We start from the raw sequence: 25,314 nt of genomic DNA, 5'->3' as shown, positions 1-25,314 counted from the left end.
AGAAGTCATCGCGATTCGTGATGGTTCCCTGGATATTAGAAAATGTGGGACATCGTTCCTAAAAGGGTGTGCGATTACCATGAAAAGCAACGCACGGTCTGCAACGTGCTCTCATGCTGTCCACGATACTGATAAGGTCATGTGAAGAACGTTCTATTCCTCCACCAACATCGTTGACAATTGTGGGATGGTCGGTGGCGCATGTGGACGTGCTGCAATGTGTCTTCTTGCATCGCATCCCACACTTGCTCGTGGTAAAGGAAAGGCCAGTTCATTCACGAATATCCTGTCATTCCAAGAGATGCTCCACCAGTGCTGTTCTATGCGACTGCAAAATGAAGTCACAGCCGAATCTACCCTTGAAGAGACTCACATTGGGAATGAGTACAGTGTCACAATAACGTTGGCAGATGAGTGCTTCGTTTTCAATGATTTGGAGGTTAGTACGCCCTTAAACATTGTGCCTCCCTACACCATAGCACCTGCACCAACAAAAAGTCACCGTCGACAATGCTCCTGGGTGCAAGACGTGATACCAACTCTCGCCACATGAGGGTGTCCAGAATCATTATTCAGATTATATCTGAATATTCGGCCTAAGAGCACCCCTCTTTACACAGTCTTTGTGCCCTTGGTACCATAACAAACGGTGCCGCCGATGAACTGGTGGGAAAGGAACACAACGTACTGGTTGTCGGGCAAAGAGGCTACTCCATTGGTACCGCAGTGCCACAGCGAAACGTGAGGCTGCATCTCTTAGAGTCGTGTTAAATGAGGTAGCAATTGCACCCGCTGTTTGACGTGAGTCCCTTCTTGCCTACTGCACAATGTAGAGGTCATCTGCTGTTTTAGTTGACCGTGGTCGACCTCTTCTTTTTCTTCAGACAACAATGTTTCTCTTTCGGAACACGCCTCATGCACATGAAGCAGTTCTGCGAGAAATACCAAACACTTGGACTATGTTCGTCGTACTTTGCCCTTCTTCCGGTTTCCCGATGATTCTTCCCGATGTAAAGTCATCCAAATAAGATCTCCGGTTCATGTTGCTGCTCGCTTATTAACACACACACACACACACACACACACACACACACACACACTGTATTTTGAACGTTGTTCAGCTGTCTCGTGTTGTGGGGCGAGCCCCATTTGCTGCAATAGCCAAGCTGAACTCACACCATATGAAGTCCAACTTTATCTGTGCTTCTTGGAGACTTCTGGCAACATGCTCTCCCACTGTTATTCATTTCCACCGAGTAATTAATATGTTATGTTACTTTAACTATCTCATCGTTAATTTTCGCAGAGCAGTGTAAATAAGTGTATGCAGCAATGTGTAGTTTCTCAGTTTTATGTACAAATATGTCATAAAATCAACGCTACAAATTCTACCTTTATTGTGTAAACCAATGGAAAACTGTGTACTAGACTGTTCAGTTAGCATAGTGAACCAGAAACCTCTCTCACAACGCACTCTTTCACAACATCCTCTATATGCTTCAGTCGACTCTCAAGCACACGTACTGCCACACCATTCCAGTTGCAGTATTGGTGTTTTTGGCGCACATAGAAAATATCTGCGAATGTGCAATGTTACGCCATTCAGCGGCAATATGGAAACAGTTAGAAGTTGATTTATTCTATACTACTCTGTGTATTGTTAAGTAGTGTCATGCGCTAGTAAACCCAGTTTTTCCTTATGTTCCTACATAATGCTCAAACAGGTGAAATAAGCTAAATATCTCTGAAAGAGATCGTTTATAAAATAAAATACAAATGATAGAGCGGGCACCTGTAGCACCCTGTCGGTCATTATTTTGAGGGTGTAGTGTAAAACGCTGAATGCTGTGCTGTGGATGATTCATACTACATGCGGGCAAAGCAGATATACACCATGGCACACATCAAAATGTTTTATAAATGTGCCTAGCCTCCTCTCAAGGTTTGTACATGGTTGTCGGATTGTACAAAGTGTCGCACAATTCTCACTTGCTGATCTTCCAGCATATTGATGGTGTACTTCAAAAAATGGCTCTGAGCACTATGAGACTTAATATCTATGGTCATCAGTCCCCTAGAACTTAGAACTACTTAAACCTAACTAACCTAAGGGCATCACACAACACCCAGTCATCACGAGGCAGAGATGGTGTACTTCATCTGGCCCTTTAGTATTAGTGCCCAGCTATTCTTTTTCCTTTTTTGGGAAATGGAGGTTCGTCCCCCAAGGGCAAGTGACATAAACAACAGAACTGACAATGAAACTGGCAAATTCCGTCTCGTACTACCGTGATGCTAAGGGCTCATGGCTAAGGGCTGGCCGTAAAAAACTATAACAATGGGTTGATGGCGTCACATTGGTATGAAGTGTGATACATGCTTGGATACGCAAATGATTATTATTTAAGCGCAACCATAGAAATTAGGCAGCAGTAACGCCTAACAGTGATTTTTACAGCAGAAACTTACGTACCCATTCGCTAGAGCTGTCTCTAATTAGCCTAGCGCGGTGTCCGCTTCATTGGTATCTATTAGCAGGGAGAGAACACGCGAACAATAGCCCCATCTTGCATCGCAAGACAGAATATCGCTTTTGACAAATTTGAGATCTCTCTATCGGAACGGGTTTGTAAAATTTTACCTCAAAAATCATTTTGTTTGTAACGGGAAACAAACCAAAGTTTTTCGTTGACACTGGGCGGAAAACGAAACACGTGATAAGTAGTAATTGTTTGGGTGGACTCCATCCACACATCCGCAAAAACAAAGTTGCAAACATCTGCCGAAGACCAGAGAAAATTTTATTTTGGGAGACCACAGTATGGACAAAATAAGTCAATTTCTTATATAAGTATCTAAAATGCACATCCTAATAACTACGAGCACTTGCCCATCTTCGCTTCAGAGAAACAAACCTTTTCTACTACAGGCACTTTGATATTACGAGCGACTTACAGAACACAAAAAAGAAAAAGGACACACTTCTTTGTTGTTGTCCACGGATGCAGTGTGCAGTAAATATCTCTCAGTATTCTTACTGTAAACCGCATAGGTCTGGGTGGGTGCATGCACAGACAGTTCTAATTGATCCATTTTTGAAGTTTTGATAAGTATGTGTAATGTTTCTACACTGCATGTTATGTTTGTCTTACTAGCATAATGGAACATTCTGCCAGACACTGAACTGTGAACTGCAGAGTAATCATGTAGATGTAGATGGAAGCCTATTATTTAATAAGGAACAATCAAGCCAGTGTCCCGTACGCTGAAAAATATCCAGAACGCAGGTTATCTTTGAGACATCAGACTTTTGGTTGGTTTGATGAGGCCAGTCACTGTGCCAACCTCTTCATCTCGGAGTAGCACTTTCAACTCACGCCCTGAGTTATCTGCTGGACGTATTCCAATCTCTATCTTCCCCTACAGTTTTTGCCTCCTAAAACTCCCTCTGTTACCATGGAAGTCAGTCCCTGATGTCTTAACAGATGTCCTACCATCCTGTCCCTACCACTGAGTCAGCGTTTTCCATGTATTTCTTTCCTCGCCGAGTCTGCGGAGAACCGCATCATTCCTTACCTTATCAGTCCACCTAATTTTCAACATTCGACTTTAACACCAAATCTCAAATGCTTCTACTCTCTCCTGTTATGGTTTTCCCACAGTCCATGTTTTACTGCAATACAATGCTGTGCTCCCAACATTCTCAGAAATCTCTTCCTGAAATTAAGGATTACGTTTGGTACAAGTAGACTTCGCTAGGAACGCCCTTTCTGTCAGTGCTAATCAGCTTTTTATATCCATGTTTCTTAGCCCGCCATGAGTTATTTAGCTGCCTAAGTAGCAGAATTCGTTAACTTCATCTACTTCATGATCGCCAATGTTAAGTTTCTCATTGCTCTCAATTTCTGATACTTCTCATTACTTTCGTCTTTCTGCCATTTATTGTCAATCCATATTCCGTACTCGGGGACTCTTCATTCGATTCAGCAAATCTTTTAATTCTTATTTACTTTCACCGAGGATAGCAGTGTCATCAAGAATCTTATCAGTGATACCTACAACTTTAATTCTATTCTTGAAACATCCTTTTATTTTCGTCATTGCTTCTTCGATGTACAGATGAACGGTAGGGGTGAGAGACTATATCTCTGTCTTACATCATTTTTAATCCGAGAACTTAGTCCTTGGCCTTCCTCTCTTATTGTTCGCTCTTGACTGTCGTGCATATTGTATATTGTCCACCTTTCCCTAAACGTTACCCTATTTTCTCAGAATTTTGCATGATTTTATAGTGTCGAACGCTTTTTACAGGTCGACAAGTTCTAAAAGCCTGTCTTTATTTTTTTAGTCTTGTTTCCATCATAAACCTCAACATGAGAGCTGCCTCTCTGATGCCTTTACCTTCCCTAAAGACAAAGTGATCCTCCAATACATCCTCAGTTTTATTTTTCATTCTTTTATATATCATTCTTATCAGAAACTTGCATGCATGAGCAATTCAACTAATTATGCAACAATTCTCAGGCATGTCAGCTTATACAATCTTGGGAGATGTGTGGATAATGGTTTTGGTATATTGCCAGACTCATACATCCTACACACCAGTGTGAATAATCGTTTTGTTGGCGCTGGCCTCAATAATTCTAGAAATTCTTATGAAATGTCATTGATCCCTTCTGCCTTATTTGATTTTTAGTCATCCAAAGCGCTTTTAAATTCTAACACTGGATCCCCTACATCTTCTATATCGAAGCAGGTTTCTTCCCCCCTCATAGCGACCTTCAATGTACCCTTTCCACCTATTAGCTCTTTCCTCTGCATTTAACAGTGCAGTTCCCATTGCACTCTCAATATTAAAACCCTTGCTTTTAATTGCCTTCATACCCACAACTATTCACCAGTCTTTTTCTATCAAACTATTTGTCTGTCCCCTTAGAAGTGATACATTCCAACAGCGGCTGGAGATGTGGTTCATGCATGATCGAGTACCAGACCACTACCACCGAAATTAAAAGAAAAGAAAAAGAAAAGAATCCTCAACATACATTCAGTTGGAAACGGATTGGACGGTGTACGTCGGCCAACTCGTTCGCCCGATATTAATCCCTTGGGTTCTTGGTTGTGGGGATAACTGAAATCTTTGGTGTATGCGAGCCCTATTCATAATATACTAAAGCTACACCAGTGGGCTAGGGTTAGCCTATTTGAATAGTAATGAAAGCATCATGGTTTGAAAACCACCACTGCTTATATCATGAATAAAAGTCACTACCAATTGTGGCAGAAGACTTACGGCATAGGAAGTCATCCTCATTCTGCCAACGGCCTTGTCAAAGAGAGCGAAGGAGCGGACAGAGGTTCAGCGCACTGTCTTGCTCTTGGGGTGTGAAACTGCCCATTAAGGTGGAAGAATCAGCAATGATCAACGGCATGAAGATACTGAAGACAATGGAGACCACTGCATTAAAGACACATAATGTGTATCCACAGGACATGTGGCCTGTAACTGAGTAACTGAAAAAGTGTCATGATGACTTCAATGTCGTTAGAAGATTCCGGAGTAGAGCGCAGTTAGGATTTCCGGCAGGGGACTGCCAAGCGAGAGGTGTCCGTGAGAAGAAGCTTGAATAACCAACGAAAGGGTAACGTTTTAAAACACTGGGAGTGGAATATCAGATGTTCAATTGTAGTATGAAAGGTAGAAAATCTGAAAATGGAAATGCTAAGGAACGATATGGATATAGTCGGAGGTCATAAGTGTGAAACGGAAAGCAAATACGGAGCAACGTAAGGTACGTATCAAAAGCAGCAGAAAAATGCAACAGCAGAATTAGAATTCGATAGCAATAGGAATGAAGGACAGAGAATGAGTTAGGGTGAACGTTGCAGGGGTAGTGTTGTTCTCGTCGGAATCGGCAGCAAACCAACGCCAAGAAAAATAGTTCAAATATTATACACGTCGACCGCACAATAAAAGATGAAAAGACATAGGAAGTCTACGAGGATTTGGAACGCGTAATTCAGTTCATAACAAAACATAAATCTCTAATAATCATGGGGGATTGGAATGTGAACACAGGAAAGGAACAGAAGAAAGAGTAATGGAAGAAGATGTACTTGTTAGTAGGAATGAGAGAGGATAATGAGTTCTGCAATAAACTTCAGCTAGTAATAACGAATACTCTGTTCAAGAATCACAACATGAGCAGTTATACTTCGAAAAGGCCTGAAGACGGTGGAAGACTCCTGATGAATTAAAACATGGTCAGGCAGAGATTCTGAAATCAGGTATTGTATTGCAATTCGTACCTGACAAATATAGAGCAAAATAATAATTTGGTAATGATGAAGAATACACAGAAGTTTAAGAGAATCGTTTGGAAGAACTAGTTTGGATGGAAGTCAGATACTGAGGCGTTTGAAGTTAAATAAAGTTGGGAACACTACGACACGAAATACCACAGAAGGCATTTCTGTTGAAGAGTTGTGGACTTTTCTAAAAGAGCAATCACAGATGTTAGACAGGCACCCATAGACAGCACGGAGGTAACTGCGACGAAAACTTTGGTAACAGTAGAAATACTTCGAATGATCGACAAAAGAAGCAGGTAGAAAAACGGTAGGGCGAAGACAGGAATACGGCAATATAAATCACTTAGGAACGAAATCAATAGGAAATGCAAGGAAGACAATATGAAGGGGCTGCAGGAAAAATGCGTAGAAGAAGAAATGATAGTCGATGGAAATGATTTAGCATATAGGAAAGTGGAAACAACCTTTGGTGAAATGAAAAGCAAGGGTGGAAACATTAAGAGAGCGTGGGAATCCCACTGTTAAACGCAGAAGAGTGAGTGAAAAGATGGATAGAGTACATTCAAGACGAAGTGATGGGAAGAAACTGTGTGCTGATCCGATAAAAAAGGATATTGTAGTTATTATGAAAAAGATCGGGGTATACGTTATTAGAAAGAATTTAAAGGAATGGTGAACGTTTGAGATCAAATCAGATAGTAGGTGTAGATCTACATCTACATTCATACTCCGCAAGTCACCTGACGGTGTGTGGCGGAGGCTACTTTGATTACCTCTATCGGTTATCCCTTCTATTCCAGTCCCGTATTTTTCGTGGAAAGAAAGATTGTCGGTATGCCTCTGTGTGGGCTCTAATCTCTCTGATTTTATCCTCATGGTCTTTTCGCGAGATATACGTAGGAGGGAGCTATATACTGCTTGACTCCTCGGTGAAGGTATGTTCTCGAAACTTCAACAAAAGCCCGTACCGAGCTACTGAGCGTCTCTCCTGCAGAGTCTTCCACTGGAGTTTATCTATCATCTCCGTAACGCTTTCGCGATTACTAAATGATCCTGTAACGAAGCGCGCTGCTCTCCGTTAGATCATCTCTATCTCTTCTATCAACCCTGTCTGGTACGGATCCCACACTGGTGAGCAATATTCAAGCAGTGGTCGAACAAGTGTACTGCAACTTACTTCCTTTGTTTTCAGATTACATTTCCTTAGGATTCTTCCAATGAATCTCAGTCTGGCATCTGCTTTACCGACGATCGACTTTATATCATCATTCCATTTTAAATCACTCCTAATGCTTACTCCCTGACAATTTATGGAATTAACTGCTTCCAGTTGCTGACCTGCTATATTGTAGCTAACTGATAAAGGATCTTTCTTTCTATATATTTGCAGCGCATTACCCTTGTCTAAATTGAGATTCAATTGCCATTCCCTGCACCATGCGTCAATTCGTTGCACATCCTCCTGCATTTCAGAACAATTTTCCATTGTTACAACCTCCCGATATACCACAATATCATCCGCAAAAAGCCTCAGGGAACTTCCGATGTTATCCACAAGGTCATTTATGTATATTGTGAATAGCAACGGTCCTACGACACTCCCCTGCGGCACACCTGGATTCACTCTTACTTCGGAAGACTTCTCTCCACTGAGAATGACATGCTGCGTTCTGGATAACATTCCATCTAGGTACAATTCCATCAGAATTTCTAAAATCACTGTCGGAAGTGGCAATCAAAAGACTGTTCAAGTTGATTTTTATGAGAGACAAGGGACATACTATCAGATATTTGGAAAGACATAATCCACACAATGCCGAAGTTAGCAAGTGCAGATAAGTACGAAAAACATCGCACACTCAGCTCAAATAAAATTTCTGACATGAATAATATAAAGAAGGATGGAAAAGAAAACTGAGGTCTGTTACTTGACGATCACTTTGGCTTTAGGGAAGGTAAAGGCCCTAGGTACGCAGTCCTGACGTTGCGGTTAATAATGAAAGCAAGACTGGAGGAAGATCAGGACACGTTCATAGGATTTGTCGGCATGGAAAAGCGTTCGAGTAAGCCTAAAGGTCCAAGAAGTTCTAAATTCTGAGAAAAATAGGCGTAAGCTATGGGTAACTACTGGTAGTATACAATATGCATAAAAACCATGAAGGCACAAGAAGGCTGACAGTCCAGGAACAAAATACGCGGATTACAAAAGATGTAAGACGTAGATACCGTCTTTCGTAATTACTATTCAGTCTATACGTAGAAGTAGGAATGACCGAAATGGGGTACCAATGATAAAATGCGCTGTTGACATTGCTATCCGCAGTAAATCTGTATAATAATTACAGAAACTGTTGTCTGGAATGAATAATCTAAGAAGCAGAGATTATGCATGATCCTAAATCGAAAAAAGACATATGTGCGAAATGAGACTAGAGAGACGCTTAACGTCAAAATTTGGTGGTGACGAAGAGGACGAAGTTGACGAAACCTTCTAGCTTCGAAGCAAAATAAATTGTTATGTCAAATAAACAATTTAAATTTCATAAAGTCAGTTGTATCGGTAACAATTTGATGAAGAAATTTCTGAGAATGGCCGTTTGGGGCACAGCATCATATGGTAGCGAATCATGGACTGCAGCACGAAAATAAATCGAAGCATTTATGATGCGGTGCCATCGAAAAATTTTGAAAATTATGTGAACCAATAAGGTAAAGAATGAAAAGGTTCTTCGCAGAATTGGCGAGGGAAGGAAAACCTTGACAAGAAGAAGGGACTAGACGGTAGGATACGTATTAAGATATCGGGGATCAACTTTTATGGAGCTAGAGGGAGCTGTAGAGCGGAAAGCTATAGTTGAAGGCAGAGATTGGAATACATCCAGAAAACAATAATTGAGTACATAGGGTGCAAGTATTACTCTGAAATGAAGAGTCTAGGGTAGGAGAGAAATTTGTGGCGTGCCGCGTTCAACCAGTCAGAAGCCTTTCCAGTCAAAAAACTTTACAGGCAGAGAGAAAATCTATTAGTCCAAATAAAAAGGAACCGTTTGTTTATCAACGAACTAAGGAATAGTTAAGTCCGACAATAAAGAGCAAAATAGGCAGTTCAGTTGAAGAGGAGTGGACATCTGTAAAAAGGACAATCACTGAAGACATACTGTGCAGGGAAGGTAAGCGCTAAAAGTCAGTGGATAATATATGAAATACTTGAACTGACCAACGAAAGAAGGAAGTACAAAAATGTCCTTGGAAAGCACTGTAAGTCAATAGAGAATGAAATAAACAGGAAGAACAGGAAATAAAAGGCTAAATGGGCGCAGAAAATATGTGAAGATATCAAAAGATTGTAGAGTGGTCGGAACGACATGGTCAGCATACAGTAAAGACGAAAGAACATGTTGTAAAACTAAAGCAAGTGTGTCAACATTAAAGTAAATTCTAAAACAACAGTGTCAATATTAAGAAGGAAGTGGCAATTCCACTGTTAATATCAAATAAGACAGCAGGTAGATGGAAGGATTGCACTGAATGCCTCGATGAAAGGGACGACTTGACTGAGGACGTCATAGAATATGAAATGGGAGTCAATACAGAACAAACACGCGATCATATCATAGCAGAGCTCTGGAAGACTTACAGACCAATAAAGCTGAGAGCATAACGTTTCTTCATAATTTCTAAAATAACTCGAAGAACCGGCAACCAAACGGCTATTAAAGTTCGTGTGTAGAATGTATTAAATTATCGGAAACATATCATCTACATGATCCCGAAGACATCAAGGGCGGAGAACGTGACAGCACATAAACACAAGTAAGTTACTACCAAGACTAATATGCAGGAGAAGAGAAAGAAATAATTGACTATAACTCAACTTGGCTTTAAGAAAAGTGAAGATACCAGAGAGGCAGTCTGATGTTGTTCTTAGACTAATATGCAGAAGAAGAGAAAGAAATAATTGACTATAACTCAACTTGGCTTTAAGAAAAGTGAAGATACCAGAGAGGCAGTCTGATGTTATTCTTGATCATGGAAGCAAGACTTAAGAATAATTAATAGAGTTTCAGAGGGTGTGTCAACCTAGAAAAAGGGTCGACGATGAGATATTGTATAAGATGTTTGAAATTCTCAAAAAATCAGGGTAGCAATACGAATGGAGGATCAAGATCCAAGTGCTCGGATTAAAAAGAGTGGTTCAATCTGTCCATCGAAAGGGCAATGACCGCAAAAAAGATAGGTTCAGGAGAGAGACATAGTTCGAGGTCAAAGAATATTAAAGACAAAATTCACTGATGACATTGTTATTCTCGGTGGACGTATGGGAACATTGCACGACTCACTGAACGGAATTAACAGTTCGTTAAACACAGAAATATGAAGGAAATGAGGAGTATCAGGAAGGTTACTGATAATTTTAACATGAAAATAGGGGACTACGCTGTAGACGAAATGAGGGAACTCTCTTAAAATATAAGTAAGATAAAACATGACGAACGACGCAAGGGGGACATAAGAAGGAGCCTTGCACTGAAAAAAACGGATATTCCTGGTCAAGAGACATCCGTTAGACTCAAAAGTAATTTAAGGTGAAAATAACTGAGAATGTATGTCTATGGAAGCAAATCTTGGACTGTAGTGGAATCAGAGAAGAGAAGCGTTTGAGTGTGGTGCAGTAGAAAAACACTGAAAATCAGGTACACTGATAAGATGAAATAATGAGGAGATACTCCGAAGAATCGGCTAAGAAAGGAATGTATTGGAAACACTGACAACAACAAGGGCAGGATAATAGACATGTGTCATAGCATCAGGTAATAACTGTTGTGACCTTGAGGCGCAACTCCTACGAGTTATACTTCTCTCAAACAGAGTGAGCTACACAGGATGGTCGTCTCGCTGGAGAAGTCGCAGAGAGGAACCATCACACATCACTTGGAACAAACACTGCGCACCAACATGAAAGTCACTCTCCACACCTTAACCAGCAGAGCGAGTTCGAGAGTCTGTTACTGGGAGAATTCCAGCGAGAGCCTGTCTGAGTTCCATTTGCAGTCACAGTCCCTGCTCCTGCTCCAGATGATTACAGTTCACATGTCCGAAGAATGTTCCGTCGCTTTTCGACAACGCACGACACCACCAGCATCGCAACATGACTACCAGATTCAAGGAACATTGCACTACGGTCTCTTGTAGTTCCGTCTTCGTGTGTCATGATTAAATGTGTGTTTCTAGTAACAGAACTGCAGTTTTTTACGAAGTTGTGAGCCTAAGTATGCGTGTCTGATGCTGGATTGGTAGCAGCGCCCTGTTTGTAGTAGCACACGTCGGTGTTCGTCGTCAAGTGCAGCTACAACAATAAGTTCCATGATACTAGGGGGAGCTGCAGGTGATACAACCTGTAGCGGAAGACAGGCAGGAATATACAAAAAAATATTTAAGGGTGATGGGTGTGAGTACTACTCTGAGGTGAAGAGGCTGGCGCGGGAGAAGAAGTTGTCGAATTGGTATGGAACAAGTCAGTCGAAAATCCCGCGTCATTATGTTGCAGTGTTGTCGTACTGAAACTAATATAGCTCTATATTAAATATTTGTTTACACTTTACTCGTTCGGTATTATATATAGTTAAGTCATTTCTTATCAGTTTTTGAAGACGATAAGAAAACTAATATAAGCTTCAATAAATGTGAATCTAAACATCAATGTGAAGATGAAAATTTCGGTTCGAAACCGCGTTATTACACGCTGAAATTTATTGCAGAACTCATTCACAGCTCTCATTCCTACTAGCAAGCTAATATTCTCCCATAACCCATTCTTCTAATGTTTCAAATCACCCACGATTATTAGACATTTATCTCTCTCTATGAACTGAATTACCTGTTTCATATTCTCATAGCCTTTCTTTGTCTCGTCATCTTCTGCTTGTGACATCAACTTGTGTATGTATAAATAAATGCCTGTAATAATTCTGGCTTGCTGTTTCCTTCTTTGCGAAATTCAACTTGTATTTTGTACACAGCTATTGTCTGAATAAGTCAGTTTTCGACAAAATAGCACTGTAATACGGCCAGAGAAGCAAATAATTTGTGAAAGTCCATTGAATGAAAAGTGCAGTGTATTGAAAACGGCTTAAAAGGTGAATATAAACGAAAGTAAAACATGAATGATCGAAAGAAGTCGAAATAAGTGTGGCGTTACTGACTGAATTAAATTAGGAAATCAGAATCTGAAAGTAGTAGGCGAGTTTTGTTATTTGGGCAACAAAATAACTCATGATGTGTGACGTAGGGAGCATGTAAAATGCATGCTGGCTGTAGCAATGGGAGTATTTATAAAAAAGAGGAATTTATTAGCATTTAATACAAATTTGTCAGGGAGGGGGGGGGGTGTTTGTAAGGAGTGTAGGTTCTACGGAAGTGGAAAGTTGTTCAGGCAAGAGGAGAAGTTGTAGTAGCTAATGAGGGTATATGGAACCGAACAGCGAGAAAACATTTATGACAAAATTAAACTAATGTAATGCTCGGCTGATGAGACATCAATACGATAATGAAAAGTAGTGCTAAAACTTGTCGAGGGAGAGAAGGAATGACTACAGTAACGAGGTTCAAACTGACGTAAGTTACAGTAGTCATGCAGAGATGGAAAGACTTGCACAGCATGTACTAGAGTGGAGAACAGCATGAAACCAATCGGCCTGAAGACCACAACAACAACTCCGTCATTTGTCATAAATCAGAAAAAAAAAATGGAAATGAGTGGAAGGCATCGTTGGCCAGGAGGTCCCTATTCGGGGAAGTGCAAGTCTTATTTCATTCGACGCCACATTGGGCGACTTGCGCGCCGGTGATGAGGATGAAATGATGGTGAGGACAACACAACACCCAGTCCGCGAGCAGAGAAAATCTCCAACACGGCGGGGAACCGAACCCGGGCCCGCTTGCATGGGAGGCGAACACGTTACCACCCAGCTAAGAAGGCGGACCATAAATCAGAAATTTCACTGTATCTCGCACATGTATGGCCCCGCTGATATCTTACAAATGTATTGTCTGCAAGCGGATGAATTCTTGAAAGTGGCTTAAAGCCGAAACTATACAACAGCACAACAAATTTAATAAACCCAATATCTGCAATGGAAACAATTTTTCGCAGCTGTGGGCCACAGTCAAATGAAAATTATATACTTACCTTTATTTTGGGGGTGCTTGTTATAAACTTAATACTAAATTTCAATCAGATCTTTTCTTGTACTTTAATCTTGTGCTGTGTATTTTCAAAGAGTTTTTTTACGCCGCTTTAGCTTTAGGGAACATGTTTATATATTATACGATTTCTATATGTATGTCGTTACAAGCAGCAGAGAGGACACACTACTGGGGCGTTGAAGCGTGACGTAGGCTTTCCGAGTAAAAGGCTGGAAGTTCATCAGCGGCGCGTACCAGACTTTCCATAAAGCGTGAAGGACTGCCCTCACCTCCGGCGCAGTATTATGGCGTTCCGTGGCGGCGGTTAGGGGCCCGGAATGCTCGCAATTAAACGTGACGTGGAGCGCATTTCTCGGCTGCTTCCCGTACTACATGCGCTGGCTATTGGTTACTCCATCTTCCGCAGCTGAAGTCGACTGGACACTCATAGCATGAATTCTCGTTGGGGTGGTTCTTATAAGTAAAACTACTGTCGTTGACTGTCTGTGATAATACGTTTACTTTGTTAGGCAATTAAGCTATAAATTAAACTAATGAGGGGGGGGGGGCACACGTCGATCCGTATAGGAATAATGTTTGGCGAGGTTAATTTTACTACAACGCCGTTCAGATTGTAAGCATACGTAAAATTCTTCAGGTAAGGTTACAGAAGTTCTAGGTCTCGAAAGACTGGTGCTTACAACGTCTTATGTAAATGTGAAATGTTTTACTTGAGGCAATCGGAACAGAGAGATTCAAGGGACATCTAAAACAACAAAGCAAAGTAATTGTCGCCGAGCACAGCCTCGAATATAAACATGAAATCAAATACCATGACACCAGTACCGCGGTGTAAACGCAAAGTTTTGGACAGCATAATTAAGGGGCCTGTCTCAGAAGAAAGATGTTCGGAAGCCTAATCAAAAGGGATGAGGTGTCAAACAAGGGTACTGACGGACAGGATCCCTCAAGCATCTCTGCGGTTTGCAGAATAATCGTATGGAATCAGCGCTAGATGTCATTCACGAAATCTATCAGCTGTTCAGCTGGAACAATGTCCGTGGGGTACAAATGTCGAAAAGCTCCTTGTAGGCCACGAATTTCTGTAATCAAAGCTAAGCGACACTCAACGTGGTATAAAGAGCAACCCCACTGGATTGTGGATGACTAGGAACGATGAATCATGCTACACTCTGTGGCAATCTGATGGAAGAGTTAGCGTCCGGAGAACGTAACTTGCCATCGTGTTGTGCCAGTAGGGAAATAAAGAGGAGATGGGTGCGTTTTTCATTATCTGTGTGAGGTCTACTTATTGAGGTTAAGAAGACGCTAAATGTGAAAGTATATGAACATATCTTAAAACACTGTGTACTGCGAACAGTAGAGGAACAGTCGTGAGACGATGATTGTTTGTATTAGCATGAAAATGCGTCCTGTCATAAAGCAGCATTTGCGAGGCAACATTTTGTGTACAATAAAATTCCTTAAATGGACTGACGATCCCAGAGTCCAGACGTGAAACCAATGGAAAACTTTTGGGATTAGGTAGAACGTCGATTTCCCTCCAAACCCCAGCGTCCAGCACCACTACTTTCTATTTTCCGCTGTTGAGAAGGAATATTCTCCCATTCCTCAACAGATACGTAGATACCTCATTGAAGGGGACCCCAGCAGTACTCAAGCCGTCATATATGACGAAGTGTGGACACAAACTATTAATGTCCACTAGTAAAGGTGCAGATACTTTTGAACGTATAGCGCGTGACGTTTGTATTTCCGAAACAGATTAGCTACGCTTTAAACCTCTCAGAGCATAATCGAGAATGATACTGGCAGAACTTCTTTCTGAAGAACGGATTCAAATCATAGTTTAGAACATAAATTAACTAATTTTATTTCTACTATTAGCTTCGAAGGAAGAGCGACGGATAAGAGAGTAGTCCTCAATACTTTCCTGCGCACTCTGAAAGAAAATGTTGGTAAACCACAAAACAGAATACAGCTTCTACACCTGCGTCGTCGCCTTTCCTAGTCACAAGTTAGTTTTGTCACGTTCTTTCAGCGAAGCACCTGTACCGTGCGGTGACCAGTTGCACGTCCAGCTCGCTCGATAAATTACCGCAACATCGCAAGGGCGCGGCAGTGAGGAGGGGGCCTCCAACCACCTCCGCCGCCTCAACCCTTCCCCACCGACGCGGTCCCATTTCTTTCACAATCCCAGCACGGGCTCTTGGCGACGAAGACTCGTCCCACAGCCCACAGGTAGGGAGGAGAATAATGGCGTCGCACCACGCATTGTTGCCAACTGCGCAGCGGAGACGGCTTCTGGAGGAGCGGTGGGCGGGGCATACGCTGGCCTGCCTGGTATGGGCTGGAGGGAGGCGAGGCGCGTGAGCAGCCGTGTAAACAAAGCGTCCACCGCACATCGACCGGGTTAAAAATAAAAGTGCGCCCGCTGGCTGTAAGCGGCAGAGCAAATACCCGACGTCTGCTCGCCGGGCGCCAACTTAGCACCGGCTGCTTCGCAGCGCGTTCCATTCACCACAAGAATTCCTGCGCCACTGATCGGACCAGCATCTATCATATTCCCTCTGACTAGTAAGAAAGACTTCTTATTCTTGAAATTTATCACTTGTACAAAAGCAGGTTCTCTATCAACTTACTACCTTACTCTCTGATGGGACAAGAAATTACGAACGCTGCTAACCGCAAGACTAAATGGCGCGCGATGGCGTTGTGGGCACGTGACGCGGTAAGGAAGGTATAAGAGCACAACAGGACTGAAATGGGGGAGTTACTCTAGAGACGATACGTCGGAAATGTGGAAATTCACTGACATAAGCGACTTTGACAAAGGACAGACATGTGGGGATACTTGACAACGGAGCTGGTCGGCTGTGCGCGTGGTGCTGCAGCGGACATCTATGGAGAGTACTTGGAGGATGATGAAACCACGAGTAGGCGACTAGGCCTTGGCCGTACATTCCTCATCACGGTGTGTAGTTCAGTTGTATGCCCGCTCTGTAAAGCAAGACAGACAGCGATCTATGGTAGATCTGACTAGGGAGTACAGTGCTGGTGAGGGTGCAAATGTTTCAGAGCACACTCTTCGAAACACATTTTTAAACATGAGAATCCACAGCAAACGACCCTTACATGCTCCCGTGCTGATCCAAAGACGTCGGTCATTGAGACTGCCGTGGGCGCGGGTGCATCGAGACTGGACCGTGGGTCACTGCAAACATGTCGCTATTTCGCATGAATTACTGTCTTGTTACACCAGGTCGACGAACGTGCTCAGACCTGCCGTCATCCAGGCGAATGCCTGCTCCAAACACGAACTGCACTAAGGACGCAAACCGTGGTGTAGCTTTATGCTTGAGCTTGCGTGGGCCGAGTCGTAGTAATTGAAGGCACCATGACAAAGGTAGAAGACGTTAACATTATTTAGGACGACGTGCATCCCTCCGTGCTTGATGTCTCCGCCGACGGTGATGGTGCCTTGAAGCTCTTTATTGCTCTTTGACTATTCCCCTCACAGCCATCCACACAAGCAAATCACAATTACGTAGAAATGTCATAGGTAAGATAAACTAATTGATAAAACAAACACTAATGATTATGACGTAAAAAAATCAAAACTATTTGGAAATACATATTGAGATTGCACAAAGTTATTTGCTTTACGTGTGTTAGTTTATACCTCTTTTTTCGCTTCTTTTGGTCAGGAGTACAGTTCTTTATATACAGGGTGTTACAAAAAGGTACGGCCAAACTTTCAGGAAACATTCCTCACACACAAAGAAAGAAAATATGTTATGTGGACATGTGTCCGGAAACGCTTACTTTCCATGTTAGAGCTCATTTCATTACTTCTCTTCAAATCACATTAATCATGGAAAGGAAACACACAGCAACAGAACGTACCAACGTGACTTCAAATACTTCGTTACAGGAAATGTTCAAAATGTCCTCCGTTAGCGAGTGTACATGCATCCACCCTCCGTCCCATGGAATCCATGATGCGCTGATGCAGCCCTGGAGAATGGCGTATTGTATCACAGCCGTCCACAATACGAGCACGAAGAGTCTCTACATTTGGTACCGGGGTTGCGTAGACAAGAGCTTTCAAATGCCCCCACAAATGAAAGTCAAGAGGGTCGAGGACAGGAGAGCGTGGAGGCCATGGAATTGGTCCGCTTCTATCAATCCATCGGTCACCGAATCTGTTGTTGAGAAGCGTACGAACACTTCGGCTGATATGTGCAGGAGCTCCATCGTGCATGAACCACATATTGTGTCGTACTTGTAGACGCACATGTTCTAGCAGCACAGGTAGAGTATCCCGTAAGAAATCGTGATAACGTGCTCCATTAAGGTGGAAGATCATGGGGCCCAATCAAGACATCACCAACAATGCCTGCCCAAACGTTCACAGAAAATCTGTGTTGATGACGTGATTGCACAGTTGCGTGCGGATTCTCGTCAGCCCACACTAGTTGATTGTGAAACTTTACAATTTGATCACGTTGAAATGAAGCCTCATCCGTAAAGAGAACATTTGCATTGAAATGAGGATTGACACATCGTTGGATGAACCATTCGCAGAAGTGTACCCGTGGGGGCCAATCAACTGCTGATAGTGCCTGCACACGCTGTACATGGTGCGGAAACAACTGGTTCTCCCGTAGCACTCTCCATACAGAGACGTGGTCCACGTTACCTTGTACAGCAGCAACTTCTCTGACGCTGACATTAAGGTTATCGTCAACTGCACGAAGAATTGCCTCGTCCATTGCAGGTGTCCTCGTCGTTTCTAGGTCTTCCCCAGTCGCGAGTCATAGGCTGGAATGTCCCGTGCTCCCTAAGACGCCGATCAATTACTTCGAACGTCTTCCTGTCGGGACACCTTCGTTCTGGAAATCTGTCTCGATACAAACGTACCGCGCCACGGCTATTGCCCCGTGCTAATCCATACATCAAATGGGCATCTGCCAACTCCGCATTTGTAAACATTGCACTGACTGCAATACCACGTTCGTGATGAACACTAACCTGTTGATGCTACGTACTGATGTGCTTGATGCTAGTACTGTAGAGCAATGAGTCGCATGTTAACACAAGCACCGAAGTCAACATTACCTTCCTTCAATTGGGATAACTGGCGGTGAATCGAGGAAGTACAGTACATACTGACGAAACTAAAATGAGCTCTAACATGGAAATAAAGCGTTTCCGGACACATGTCCACATAACATCTTTTCTTTATTTGTATGTGAGGTATGTTTCCTGAAAGTTTGGCCGTACCTTTCTGTAACACCCTGTATAAGTCAATGTATGCCAATAATGTTGGCACAGATGGAAGCCAGCTGGTTTTTCTTATCCACAACATTCGTTAAGAACTTAAATGTGAAGTCCCTCCGATTGATGCATCCATAATTTATGTCTTCCATTTTGCCCCAAGCACAAAGTGAAGATGTTACAATGCTAATGCTGTGTAGTTGCTGTGCTAGTCGACAGTGTTCGAATTACAGCCGCGATGTGTTATTGGCAAATTTCCGTTACCGCGTTATTCCATGGTACCAAGACGTGGTTGGTAAGACTTGTGTTATTTGCGCATAGTATTTTCCTCTAATTGTATAGGAAGCTTGCCATTTTCCGTCTCCAACATTCCGAATTCTCTTCCTGTAAATTTGTAATAGATTCTCAGCTAGAACTGGTTGCGTAGTACTCTTTACCTGAGGTCAGCGCTTTCTTAGCAAGTGTGTCATTGATCTCATTGCCCTGTAAATTGTTGTGCAATTTAAAAACCCAACTGCCATTCCTTTGCAGTTAGTTTACGTATGATATTGTTTCAGCGGTTATCGAGTGATGTTATGCCATCGATGAAACTACAATATTTAAGGAGAGGGTGATAATGTTTTCCTCCGATACCATATGGTTGTAGTTAAGGGCCTACAACGTCGCCGGCATCTCTAACGTCATAATCGTCATTTCCTCACAAGGGAACCTCCCCATCGCACCCCCCTCAGATTTAGTTATAAGTTGGCACAGTGGATAGGTCTTGAAAAACTGAACACAGATCAATCGAGAAAACAGGAAGAAGTTGTGTGAAACTATGAAAAAAATAAGCAAAATATACAAACTTAGTAGTCCATGCGAAAGATACGCAACTTCTAGGATATTGTGAGCTCAGGAGCGCCGTGGTCCCGTGGTTAGCGTGAGCAGCTGTGAAACGTGAGGTCCTTGGTTCAAGTCTTCCCTCGAGCGTAAAGTTTAATTTTTTATTTTTAGACAATTATTATCTGTCCGTCCGTCCGTCCGATGCGAGGTAACTGCGCCGCAGTATGGGGAAGCTACACCTAAACAAACATCGAAACACACGACGTCAGTCGACTACAGCGCGCGGAAGAGAGAGTATTCTTGCTAACGAGGCTCCCTGGCTGGCAGTCGACTGTTCGCTACTTTGGACGAGAGTGCAGTGAATACGTGAGATGCATTCCGTGGACAATATGAAATCAGTAAATATAGCTCGCGACTTCAATAACAAGGTCAATGAATATTTTCCGAACTGCAAATTTGCGGTGCGGTCCCAAACCCCGACACTAAACTTATTACAGTGAACAGAGACGTCAATGAACGAACGGACAGATCATAATTGTCTGAAAATAAAAAATTAAATTTTTTCACTCGAGAGAATACTTGAACCAAGGACCTCTCGTCGAGCATCTGCTCACGCTAACCACGGGACCACGGCGCTCCTGAGCTCACAATATCCTAGAAGTTGCGTATCTTTCGCATGGACTACTAAGTTTGTATATTTTGCTTATTTTTTTCATAGTTCCCCACTACTTCTTCCTGTTTTCTCGATTGATCTGTGTTCAGTTTTTCAAGGCCTATCCACTGTGCCAACTTATAACTAAATCTGAGGGGGGTGCGATGGGGAGGTTCCCTTGTCAGCAGCTTGTGCTTGAAGCCTACATGCACATAAGAGTCCCAAAAGGCGCAACTTCTTCAGTGGTGGCTTTTGAGTCATATATGTAGAGTATCCTTACCCCTTAGATATTTGAATTGGAACTCACGAAACGCATGGTTTGAAAAAGTTGAAGAAACTGGCATATCAAAACACACCAGCTACAACGATAGTACAGAAGTAACTTTGTTGCAAGACGAGCAGACTTCGTGCAGAGATGGGTAATAGAATGTCCTACTTTGTGATCAATTATTTTGATACTAAGTTTCTCGTTGTACTCATTTCTGCTACTTCTCACTATTTTTGTGTTTTTCGGGTTTGCTCTCAACCCTTTTTGCTCATTAGACTGATCATTCCATTCAGCAGATCCTGCAATTATTTATCACAGTCACTGAGGACAGCAGTGTCATCGGGGAGTCGTAACACTGATATCCCTTGATCCTGAATTTTAATCGCACGCTTGAACTGTTCTTTTCCTTCCTTCATTTCTTCTTCGATGTACAGATTGAACTGCGTCCCTGTCTTGCAGCGTTTGTATTAGAGCAGTTTGTTCTTGGTCTTCCAGTCTCCTTGTTCCCTCTAAATTCTTGTACATTTTATACATTACCTGTCTTTTCCTACACCTTACTCCTATTATTATTAGTATTTCAAGCATCTTGCTTCATTTTACGTTGTCCCACGCTTTTTCCAGGTCGGAGATTCCTATGAACTTGTCTTGATTTCTTTTCAGTCTTGCTTCATTATCAAGCGTCACATCAGGACTGCCGCTCTGGTTGCTTTACGTTTCCTTAAGACAAACTAATTGTCATCTATCTGATACTCAGGTTTCTTTTCCATTCTTCTGGATATTATCCTTGTCAGCTGCTTGGGTGTATGAGCTATTAAGCTAACTGTACGACAGATTTCATCCTCATCTGCTCTTGCTGTCCTCGAAATAGTGACGACGATATTATTCCGAAAGTCTGATGCTACGTCCAATGTCATATAGTCTACAAAGATCATAAATTCTTACGCAACCAATAACTAAGAAGTGTAATATATTGAAAAATATTTCTGGATTCCAGATAACTCATCCTGATCCACCGTTCTCCATCAGAATGTACCCGAACTCCCTACACAATTCAAAATTAGGTTCACGCAGCAGATGTAGCGTAAAGGAAAGCACCTTCCGAAGGTTAGAACCAAGGAAAGCAATTATTAGCAAGCTCTAACAAGCTTCGAATGTATGTCGTGGGTCGCACGTTGACGACAGAATGATAGGAAAAAGAAAAATATGTTCTCATAATTTTACAGTGAATCATAGGAGTGAAATGTGAGTGTGCTCATATCGATACCTATGCTTGCAGAACCCCTTTGGGCTTTTTTGCTTAACTACGATTTCTCTGGCGTCTATGAGGTGACGACTTCGCGGCGCCTCGAGCGGAATTTAAGATATCGCGAAGCTCAAACTAGGGCTGTCTGCTGGGAGCTGAGGAATTCGGAAGAAGCTTTCCTGGATCGTGGCCAGGGCTTGTCAGCCGTGAACTTCAGGTCGACAAATTTTCTTGGATCGTCTTTATTTTGGACAGCGTGCCTTCGTCTACAGGAGTGTAGGCGCTTTCTTCAGTCTGTGTGGCGCCAAGCCATACTTCGGAGTCTTACTAGCACTGTCGCCAGCTACTTTGGCTGGTAGACGGGTCACAGGCGCCGTCCGTTATTCTCCTGGCCTAGACGTAAGAAAGACGTGAGTACTATACAGTTAAATTTTCGCTGCGATCCCTGAAGACCGCTGTGCTTCACTATTGAATTTATTTTGATGTTCTTGCACTCTGCGGATTTGGCTTGCACTGTTTTCTCGACGCCCTTAACATGCATCAGCATCGCCGTAGTAAGGACGGACCTGAGTTTGGCAATTGCTCGAATGTAAGAGAGCTTGCATTATATCGTGTTGTGTTTGCAAAATCTGTGATATCTTTTTCCACTACGGATGCCTCTGTCCCCTAGCTGTAGGTTTTTAATTTTTTTCTGTTGCTGTTAACTTTAATCTTCCCCTGCATTATAGGCCAGGGCACTTTTCGGGTTTAAGATTTTCTAAATGTTTTTCATTGTTACATAAGGTTGGAAAGGTCCACGCCTCTGTTTTAATTTACATCTTTATGTTAATTCTGCTCCATTAACCACAAGTACTTGTGAATACAGCGGGCTCAATTGCCTACCCTCATTTCCTTTGTAATATTTGGTGCAACTGTAATATTTCCTGTTTGTGAAATGTAAATATGATGTATTTTTCTGTGTTTATGTCATAGAATCTGCACTGAAATGAACAAATGTCTAGGGCGTCGGCCGAAATCGAGCTGGATACTGTGTTTCGTATGATTCATACGCATCAGCCCCTTTAGTTACCTTGAATTTGGTTGCTCCCGTAAGTAATAGGACAAGCCTGATAATCTGTCAGTGGTCTTTTTATTACTTTAGAAGTCACATATTCTTTTAGCGTGAGTCTTCTGACGCTGTATTCATATTTCAAAGCTGTTGTATAATTCAGTTAGTACATCTGGGGCGATTTTCTAGTAATCATAAACTTCAAGGAATATGTCTGTGTTTGATTGTACTGTAGACGTTTTTACAATGTTGATAACTTATGTACTTGATTATTTGTATTTATTATCTTTAAGTTGGTGTCCGTGGCGAGTAAGTATTGATTGCCTTTGTAATTTTAGATTTTGCATGTGTTGTTGGTAAATGAATCACTTAAAAATTATTTTCTTTATCCTCACCACCTAAACATTTCCAGATCATAGCTCCCTATCATTTCAATGTGTATTCGAAAACGCTATGAACTGTACCATTTGCGTTTCAGTTACGGGACGTACTCGAGTTGTAGTCCGACAGCAGTTACATGCTACGTAACATAGATAACCCAGGAAAATGGTTCTACAATTTAGCGTAGAATAGTGGTGTGATGGTCATGCTTGAAATTTCTATTTCTAATCTGTACCATGGTTCAAAACCGGTGTCTGGATACATATGGACTGACCTTTCCATCAGCAAATTGTGTTCGCCCTACAGTGCAACAAAAAGTTTCCACTTCTAACGAGTACCTCTCTGTAGACTTTTTGTATACACAGAGACAGACTCGCTACGCTATGAGACTAGTATCCTCACAATGGATGAACAGACTGGTTTCTTCAATGTGACTTCAGTCTTACTAGTTATTTACAAGAATTCCTCTTACAAGGGGCCACGCCTGTTCGTCATCACCGATTTAGTCCAGATTTGTGGTAAAAGCAGGAACTCGGGCAGAAATAAAAGTGGCAGGAGCTCCAGATGGCCAAGCGTTTATTTTTTAAAAAAAGAAAAGAAAAAAAAACACATCTTGGAGGAGTCTGGCCCGGCATGAAACTTTTATTTCAGCGTAGTTTCCAGGCTGTGTTTGGGGCATCGGTAAGAATATGGAACGGTAATGGGAGTGTCTCGGGGTCGACGAGTCCGTATGCTGGAACTTTTGTTTCATATTTTAAAGTATAAGCTGAAATAATGCTCCCTAAGTTGTGTTATTAATATTTTCACAAAAAGCATTAAGAATGAAGGCAAAGAAAAATTTGGGATCGTCAAATAAATATCCAAGAAGCGATTATAAGGCACACACGAGAACTACGTATGTAAAAATCAGGTACATTTAGCATTTATAATTGACAGGAGACAGTAGCTATCTCGGCATCTTGCAAACATTATAAACTCTTCACTTCTACAATTACGTGGTCTTTCATAGGTTCTGTAGGAAAACAAACTTCATTAACATTCATTAAAAGGTTTTCTTTCATTGCACATTTTGGCAACAAACCACGCGTAACGCATCGTTTCGACAAATACTGCGAAGATGGTACGATCAACAATCGAATGTACACTGTGCAACACAATTAAAGGATCACTTTTTTTTTTAAACCGTGTATTTGTCTCTGATTCCGAAGTGAAAGTTTGAAACCACAATTTTCATTGGGGCGTTGGTTCCCGCATCCACGACGTTTCAACCTTTCTCTGAGGATGTTGTCGGACTGCATCCCCACTGAATGTGGTCGCACCCCTCTGCATTGCAGCGCGACCACAAGTTTTGTTCTGTACGGGGTTAAACCAATCATGACCGTTCAAAATCATTCGACGCAGCCTATGGTGTGTTGACGGGGAGGGGAAATAACATTGATACACGTGTGAATAAAACGGCCAAGGGTCCCTCTAAGAATTATGAGAATTATGCCTTTACAGAGACAACCTTCGAAGTTTTTCCCAGCCGTCTGCAGATTGGCATCCTGAATCGGAGAAGTCTCAAGTGGTTGCATAACTGCAGGCACCTAGGGTCATTTCATATGGGGTCTATAAAGAGGTTTAGTTTTAAAATTCTCAGTAAAGGTGGCTGCGTGCCACCAAAATATTGCAGAACTGGAGGCTCTTAGAGAGACCCTTTGTCGTTTTCTTCACACATCATGTCCCCCCCCCCCCCCTCCCATCCTCCACCAACAAAATCACGAGCACGTAACAGGAGCGTGTGAAACAGTAGGATTGAAAATGTAGAAGCACCATTTACTGATTCGGATCACGTTCTAATTTCGTCGAATGGTTCTTCATGCTCAAGATTGGTTTTACCGTGCACAGAAAAAAATTGAGGACACGCTGCACTCTAAATGGGTCGATCATGCTCAGTGCGGATGTAGACCCACAAAATCCTCAGACAAGGGTTGAAACGTCCGAGGATGTGGGGACCAACGCCACAATGGAAGCGCTGGTTTCATTGACGCCTTTTATGGCAATTCCTGTGGCCTCTTCGTATCGGTTCTGAGTGGCGATGTGTGAGAAATGTTATCTTCGCC

Source organism: Schistocerca nitens, chromosome 4 (genome assembly GCF_023898315.1).
Source record: "Schistocerca nitens isolate TAMUIC-IGC-003100 chromosome 4, iqSchNite1.1, whole genome shotgun sequence".
Taxonomy (NCBI): domain Eukaryota; kingdom Metazoa; phylum Arthropoda; class Insecta; order Orthoptera; family Acrididae; genus Schistocerca; species Schistocerca nitens.
This window is presented reverse-complemented; position numbering follows the sequence as displayed.